Here is an 8,114-nt window from a genome sequence, read left to right as displayed (position 1 = left end):
CTTGGAGACTTTGCTCGTTTCTTTTTATTCTTTTTTCTCTAAACTTCCCTTCTCGCTTCATTTCATTCATTTCATCTTCCAGGGCTGATACCCTTTCTTCCATTTGATCGCATCGGCTCCTGAGGCTTCTGCATTCTTCACGTAGTTCTCGAGCCTTGGTTTTCAGCTCCATCAGCTCCTTTAAGCACTTCTCTGTATTGGTTATTCTAGTCATACATTCTTCTAAATTTTTTTCAAAGTTTTCAACTTCTTTGCCTTTGGTTTGAATATCCTCCCGTAGCTCGGAGTAATTTGATCGTCTGAAGCCTTCTTCTCTCAGCTCGTCAAAGTCATTCTCCGTCCAGCTTTGTTCTGTTGCTGGTGAGGAACTGCGTTCCTTTGGAGGAGGAGAGGTACTCTGCTTTTTAGAGTTTCCAGTTTTTCTGCTCTGTTTTTTCCCCATCTTTGTGGTTTTATCTACTTTTGGTCTTTGATGATGGTGATATACAGATGGGTTTTTGGTGTGGATGTCCTTTCTGTTAGTTTTCCTTCTAACAGACAGAACCCTCAGCTGCAGGTCTGTTGGAGTACCTGGCTGGCCGTGTGAGGTGTCAGTCTGCCCCTGCTGGCGGGTGCCTCCCAGTTAGGCTGCTCGGGGGTCAGGGGTCAGGGACCCACTTGAGGAGGCAGTCAGCCCGTTCTCAGATCTCCAGCTGCGTGCTGGGAGAACCACTGCTCTCCTCACAGCTGTCAGACAGGGACATTTAAGTCTGCAGAGGTTACTGCTGTCTTTTTGTTTGTCTGTGCCCTGCCCCCAGAGGTGGAGCCTACAGAGGCAGGCAGGCCTCCTTGAGCTGTGGTGGGCTCCACCCAGTTCAAGCTTCCAGGCTGCTTTGTTTACCTAAGCGAGCCTGGGCAATGGCGGGCGCCCCTCCCCCAGCCTCGCTGCCGACTTGCTGTTTGATCTCAGACTGCTGTGCTAGCAATCAGCGAGACTCCGTGGGCGTAGGACCCTCTGAGCCAGGTGTGGGCTATACTCTCCTGGGGCACCGTTTCCTAAGCCCGTCGGAAAAGCACAGTATTCGGGTGGGAGTGGCCCGATTTTCCAGGTGCCGTCTGTCACCCCTGGAAGGGGAACTCCCTTACCCCTTGCGCTTCCCGAGTGAGGCAATGCCTCGCCCCTGCTTCGGCTGGCGCACGGTGCGCTCACCCACTGACCTGCGCCCACTGTCTGGCACTCCCTAGTGAGATGAACACGGTACCTCAGATGGAAATGCAGAAATCACCCGTCTTCTGCGTGGCTCGCGCTGGGAGCTGTAGACCGGAGCTGTTCCTCTGGTAACAAACTCTTAAATCTCCCCAGTTTCAGGTCTTATATTTAAGTCTTTAATCAATTTGGAGTTGATTATTGTATATCGTATGAGAAACTACTTTCATTCTTCTGCATATAGATATCCAGCTTCGCCAACACCATTTATTGAACAGACTGTCCTTTCCCTGCACGTGTTCTTCATACTTTTATCGCAGATCAGGTAGATTTTGTGGAAACCAGGTAGTGTGATGACTCCAGCTTTCTTTACTTATTCAAGGTTGCTATGGTTATTCAGGGTCTTTTGTAGTTCCATATGAATTTTAGAATTGTTTTTCCTATTTCTGTAAAATGCCATTGGAATTTTGATAGGAAGTGTATTAAATTTGTGGATTGCTTTGGGTAGCAAAGACATTTTAACAATATTAATTCTTCCAACCAGTGAACATGAGATAGCTTTCCATCTATTTGTTTTCTTCAATTTCTTTCACCCCTGTTCTACAGTTTTCAATGTACAGATCTTTCAGCTTCTGGTTAAATTTATTCTTAAGTATTTTTAATTTTTTCTGATGCTATTGTAGAGTTTTTATTTGATTTCTTTTTTTCAGATCGTTTGTTCTTAGTGTATAGAAATGCCACTGACTTTTGCATGTTGATTTTGTATTCAGTGACTTTATTGAATTTACTTATTGGTTCTAATAGTTTTTTCATGTAGTCTTAAGGGTTTTCTACATAAAAGATTATGTTATCTGTAAACAGGAACAACTTAACATCTTCCTTTTCAGTGTGGATGCCTTTTCTTTCTCTTGCCTAATTGCTCTGGCTAGAACTCCCAGCACTATGTGGAATGGAAGTGGCAAGAATGGGCATCTTTGTCTTGTTTTATTTATTTATTTTTTTGAGATGGAGTCTCGCTCTGTCGCCCAGGCTGGAGTGTGGTAGCGTGATCTCGGCTCACTGCAAGCTCTGCCTCCCGGGTTCACACCATTCTCCTGCCTCAGTCTTCTGAGTAGTTGGGACTACAGGTGCCTGCCACCATGCTCGGCTACTTTTTTTTTTGTATTTTTCATAGAGATGGGGTTTCACCATGTTAGGCAGGATGGTCTCGATCTCCTGACTCGTGATCTGCCCGCCTTGGCCTCCCAAAGTGCTGGGATTACAGGCATAAGCCACCATGCCCGGCCCCTTGTTTTGTTCTTGATTGTAGAAGAAAAGTTTTTAACTTTACACTGTTGAGTATTATGTTAGCTATGGGCTTGTCATATATGTTTTTTGCTGTGCTGAGGTACATTTCTTCTATACCTAATTTATTGAGAGTTTTTATCTTGAGAAAATGTTGAATTTCATTGTTTTTGTACATCTGTTGAGATGATTATATAACTTTTACTGTTCATTCTGTTCATGTGGTGTATCATATTTATTGTTTTGCATGTGTTGAACCATCCTTGCATCCCAGGTATAAATCCCTCATGATTATGGTGAATAATCCTTTTAATGTGCTGTTGAATTCAGTTTGTTAGTATTTTGCCATTATGTTCATCAGCAATATTGGCCTGTAATTTTTTTTTTTACTATCGAGGTAATGCTGACCTCGTAAAATGAGTTTGAAAGTGTTCTCTCCTCTTCAATATTCTTGAGTTTGAGAAGGATCAATGTTAGTTTTCCTTTAAATGTTTGATGTAATTCACCAATAAAGCCATTAGGTCCTTGGGTTTTCTTTGCTGGGAGGTCTTCAATTATTGATTTAATCTTCTTACTTGCTATTATTGTGATCATATTTCCTATTTCTTCATGTTTCAGACTTGATAGTTTGTATATTTTTAGGAATTTATCCATTTTTTTTTTTGAGATTGAGTCTCGCTCTGTTGCCCAGGCTGGAGTGCAGTGGTGCAATCTTGGATCACTGCAAGCTCGAATTTATCCATTTTTTTAGTATTCAATTTGTTGGCATATAACTGTTCATAGCAGTCTCTTTGATCCTTTGTATTTCTGGGGTATCAGTCGTAATGTTTCTCATTTACAATTTTAATTATTTGAGTCTTTTCTTTTCCCTCCTACTTATTCTAGGTAAAAATTTGTCAAGTTTGTTCTTTCAAAAAAACCATATCTTGGTTTTATTGATCTTTTTATTGTTTTTCTAGTCTCTTTTTCATTTATTTCTGCTCTGTCTTTCATTATTTCCCTTCTTCTGCTAACTTTGGGCTTAGTTTGCTCTTTTTCTAGTTCCCTGAGGTATAAATTTAAGTTGTTGATTTGAGGTTTTTCTTTTTTCTTACTGTAAGCGTTTATTGTTGTAAACTTTCCTCTTTGAACTGCTTTGGCTGTTTTCTATAAGTTTTGTTATGTTGTGATTTCCATTTTCATTTGTATAAAGATTTTTTTTTAGTTTCTTTTTTGATCACTTGGTTGTTCATCAGTGTGTTGCTTGATTTCCACATATTTGTGAAGATTCAATTTTTCTCCCTTTATTGATTGGTCAGAAATGGGCTCAATATAATCTCAGTCTTCTTAAATTTCTGAAGACTTGTTTTATTGCCTAACATATGATCTGTCCTGGAGAATGTTTCATGTGTGCTTGAGAGTAATATATATTCTGCTGCTGTTGGATAGAATGTTCTGTACATGTCTTTTAGGTCCATTTGGTCTACAGTGTTGTCAAAGTTTGCTGTTTCCTTACTGATTTTCTGTGTGGATCATCTATTCATCATTAAAAGTAGAATGCTGAAGTTTCCTATTATTATTGTATTGCTTTCTATGTCTCCTCTCTATTCTCTTAATATTTGCCTTATATATTTAGGTTCTCACATACTGAGTGCATATACATTTACAATCATTATATTGTCTTAATGAATTGACCCCTTAATCATTTTATAATGAATTTCTTTGTCTTTTGTGACAGTTTTTTTTTTTACTTCAAGTCTATTTTGTCTGATATGACTACCCTGATCTCTTTTGCTTACCATTCACATTGAATATCTTCTTTTTCCATCTCTTCACTTTCAGCCTGTGAGTCCTTAAAACTAAAATGAGTCTCTTGTAGGCAGCATATTGTTAGATTTTCATTTTGTTTATCCATTTCATTACTCGAAGTATTTGATAGGAGAATTTAATCCATTTATATAAATAAATTATTGATAGGTATGGATTTACTATTGCCACATTATTAATTGTTGTCTGACTATTTTGTAGTTCCTTTGTTCTTTTCTTCTTCTCTTGCTGTCTTCCTTTGTGATTTGATAATTTTTTAATAGTGGCATGCTTTGATTTCATTCTGTATCTCTTTGGTATCTACTACAGGTATTTATTTTTGTGGTTACCATAAGGCTTACATAAAATATCTTATAATAGTCTGTTTTAAGCTGATAATAACTTGACTGCATACAAAACCTCTACACTTTAACTTCTCACCCACATTTTATCTTATTGATGCTATAAGTTACATAATTGAATTTTGTTTATTGCTTATTCACTTAGAAATTATTGTAGCTATAGGTATTTTTAATATTTTATCTTTTAACTTTTATCCTAGAGTTAATGGTGATTTATGAACCACCATTACAATATTAGAGTATCTATATTTGATGATTTTTTACTTTTACAGTGAGTTTTATACATTCATAGGTTTTCATGTTGTTAGCATTCTTTAATTTCAACTTGAAGAAATCCCTTTAGCATTTCTTTTAAACAGGTCTAGTGATGCTTCGTAAGTCCCTTAGACTTTCTTCAGTCTTTTTCTTTTATTTTACACTTGTTCCTCTGACTGAATAATTTTAAATGACTTGTCTTTGAGCTTGCTAATTCTTTCTATGCTTGATTGAGTTTGCTGTTGAAGCTCTTTATGGCTTTTGTTTTCTTCAATTCAGTCATAGTATTCTGCAAATCCAGAATTTATGTTTGCTTCTTTTTTATTGTTTCTATCTCTTTATCGAACCTCTCATTTTCTTCATGTATTATTTTCTTAATGTTGTTTAGTTGTCTATCTGGGTTCTCTTGTAGCTCACTGAGTTTCTTTTAGATGATTATTTTGAAATCTTTGTCAGGTGATTTGTAGATCTCCATTTCTTTAAGGTCAGTTATTGGTGACTAATTTTGTTCTTTTGGTGGTGTCATGCTTTCCTGATTATTCATGATCCTTTTGGTCTTATGTTGATGTTTGTTTGAAGAAGCAGGCACCTCTTCCAGTCTTTACAGATTGGCAAGCCCTTCACCAGTAAGCTGTTTAAGAGATTCTGGGCAGGTTGGCTGGCGGGGTCTATGGAAAGCTTGCTTTTGGAATCCTTAGGCAGCTAGCCTGATACTTGGGTGAGTAGGTGGGTGCGCCTAGTGCTTGTAATGTTGGGCATGGAATCTGAGTCCACTGGGGTGTGCCTGGATCACGGATCCACTAGAGCCTGGGGCTGTGGGGGCTGGCATGGAGCTGTGGTGGGCTTAAAGCCTGAGTCCACAGGTGCCATCTTCATTCCTGAGGCTACAGAAGCTGGTGCAGAGCTTGAGCTACATGGGATAGCTGGGTGGGCCTGAAACCTGGAACCACAGGGTTTGGCCTGGAGCCTGGGGCTGCAGGCAATAGCTCAGAGCCTGAGGTATGGTGGTTAGCCTGGTGCTGGGAAAGACCTGGAGCCTGGGGCCAAAGGGGTTGGCCTGGCCTAGCATTGGGCCTGGATGCTGAGTCTGTGGGTAGGGACTGGAGATTAAAGCTGTGGGGGCTGGCCTGGCATGGGGGCTCATGGGGTGGGCCTTCTGCTGGCTCTGTGGTGAAGCTGTGGGTATGATTTCATAGTCCTTTTCCTGTGCAGAGGGTACCACTTTTCATCCTACCATCTTAAATGCATATTTTTTTGTTTATGTGCTCTACTAATGTTCTGTAATCTCTCACTTGGATTCCTTAGCTCTTATAAAGATATTTTTGTGCATAGATAATTGTTCAAATTGATGATTTTAGGAGAAGGTGTGTGCTGGAAAGCCTTATTCCACCATCTTGCTGATGTCACTCTGGCAAGGACTTAGTTTTTTAAGTCTCATGTGTAAAATGAGAATAATAAAGGTAGTAATCTAATGGGATTGTTATAAAGACTAAAAGAGGCAAAGTGTTTTGCACAGTGCCAGGTGTATATATAGGGAGCTCTCTGTAAATGTTGGCTGTTATTGTGAGTCTACCTCATTCCCTTGTTAGCTCTCTGAACCTGGCAGGGGAACAACGAATAAGTCTGTAGTTGTTGAGATAGCTCCTGAAAGAAGATGGGTTCCTCACTAACACAGAGGCCTTTTTAAGAAGCAGAAAGAGAAAAAGAAAAGACAATCAAAATGACTGCTATTATATCTGTGTCTACATATACAGAATACTGCATCTATATCTCTATCTTCAGAAGCAAAGTGCTGACCCCTGCCAAAAAAGTTCATGGCATTAAAAGGCTGAATAATAAGGTGAGATAAAAATTTTGAACTTTTTATTAATTTATCTCCCCTAAAACTTTTTTTGATGCATCTTCCCTATTTAAAATATTATAAAAGCGATGATGCCTATATAAAATTCTCATATATGTATACACCTGAAATTTCCATAAGTAGATGTATATGGACACATTCTGAGCAGACATATGCTGACACATTGATAACCATAACAATTCACGGACCCAGTGTTAAAAAGCACTACATTGGACATGAAGGATTATTTATGTAGTTCTCCCTTTATGCATTCTGAAATTTTTTGTTTTTACTTTAAAAAAATTCTACTTCCATTCTTCTCAGAAAGCTTGAAAAAATGAATATAAATCACTATGCTATCACCATTAAAATGGCCAATGACTTTTTCTTCACAGTTTAGAAAATATTATACTAATACAATTTAGGAGAAAATTAGTTTTAAGATGTGGTACAACAGAAGCAGAAAATGATACTCAGAGAACAATGCCATATATAAAGACTCTCGAGCTCAGCTGTGAGCACATTGGAACTGTATTTATGAAAGCCCTGAGAATTTTGTACAGGGAAGGTCAGAGAGTGTGATGGTCCTTCCTCTAGCTGGAATGGGTAGAGGGGACAGCACTGAGGGGAGCTCTGTGATCTCTTCTGAAGTTTTTAGGAGCGGTGAGATCTGTGAATAGTTCAAAATCTTCTCCCAGATTTGGAGCTCTGTCAAACTCTTTGTGACTATGAAAACAGAGTAGGTGGAGAGAACTTAGTGCCTTGGGGTTCATTCCTTATGGCTGAGGAGTCTCTACCTCATCTGTAGTACTTGCTGCAATGTGGGGGTGAGGTCAGATAAAGAATGATATGGAATGAACAGATTTCTCCTTCTGTTCTGCCCTTCTCCTGGACTATTTCATTAGCTGCTGTATTCCTTTCTGTTGGCTTCCCACATCCCCAAATTCTCGGCCCCGTGCTTATGATGTTGAGTCCTACTCTTCCTACACCTAGGAGCTCTAATTGGATTCAATGTCTAGTGTCTACTCCACAGATGTGAAGTTTCAGCTCTTCATTCTTTCATCCATAAATTTAAAATGAAAGTGAACTCTAAATTAAGAAGCTGAATCTCTAATATGGAAGCTGATTGAAAACGTTGTATGGTCATTTATAAACTAATTTTTTATGGCTAAATTTACTCTTGGGAAATTGAAAATTATTAACTGCAAATCCAATATGCTACTGTGAATAAAATGATAACCAAAGATTTTATTTTGTTATTTCATGAGGGCTATTTGGATCTGTAATGCAAGAAACATTTCAAAGTTTGGACTGTACTTTAAAAAAGTTGCCAAGTATGTTAAATTGTGCACTTAGTTTTCAATGTGGAGGAATAAATCCCAGATTCAATAATTCAGTGAAC

The 8,114-nt window shown here is 38.6% G+C and overlaps 1 protein-coding gene across 2 annotated transcripts in view; it reads left to right on the top strand.

Annotated features, from left to right (window-relative positions):
• The first annotated feature begins 1,022 nt into the window (after positions 1-1,022).
• The window catches only part of TSPAN8 (tetraspanin 8), a 291,505-nt gene continuing 284,413 nt past the window's right edge, over positions 1,023-8,114 (top strand). For both annotated transcript variants that reach the window (XM_054445130.2, XM_054445127.2), the window contains exon 1: positions 1,023-1,317. The gene's annotated coding sequence lies outside the window, so the exon portion shown is untranslated. The remainder of the gene's footprint in view (positions 1,318-8,114) is intronic.

This window comes from Pongo pygmaeus, chromosome 10 (genome assembly GCF_028885625.2).
Source record: "Pongo pygmaeus isolate AG05252 chromosome 10, NHGRI_mPonPyg2-v2.0_pri, whole genome shotgun sequence".
Classification (NCBI taxonomy): Eukaryota; Metazoa; Chordata; class Mammalia; order Primates; family Hominidae; genus Pongo; species Pongo pygmaeus.
The sequence above is the reverse complement of the archived record's forward strand: the minus strand, read 5'-3'. Positions and strand labels throughout refer to the sequence as shown.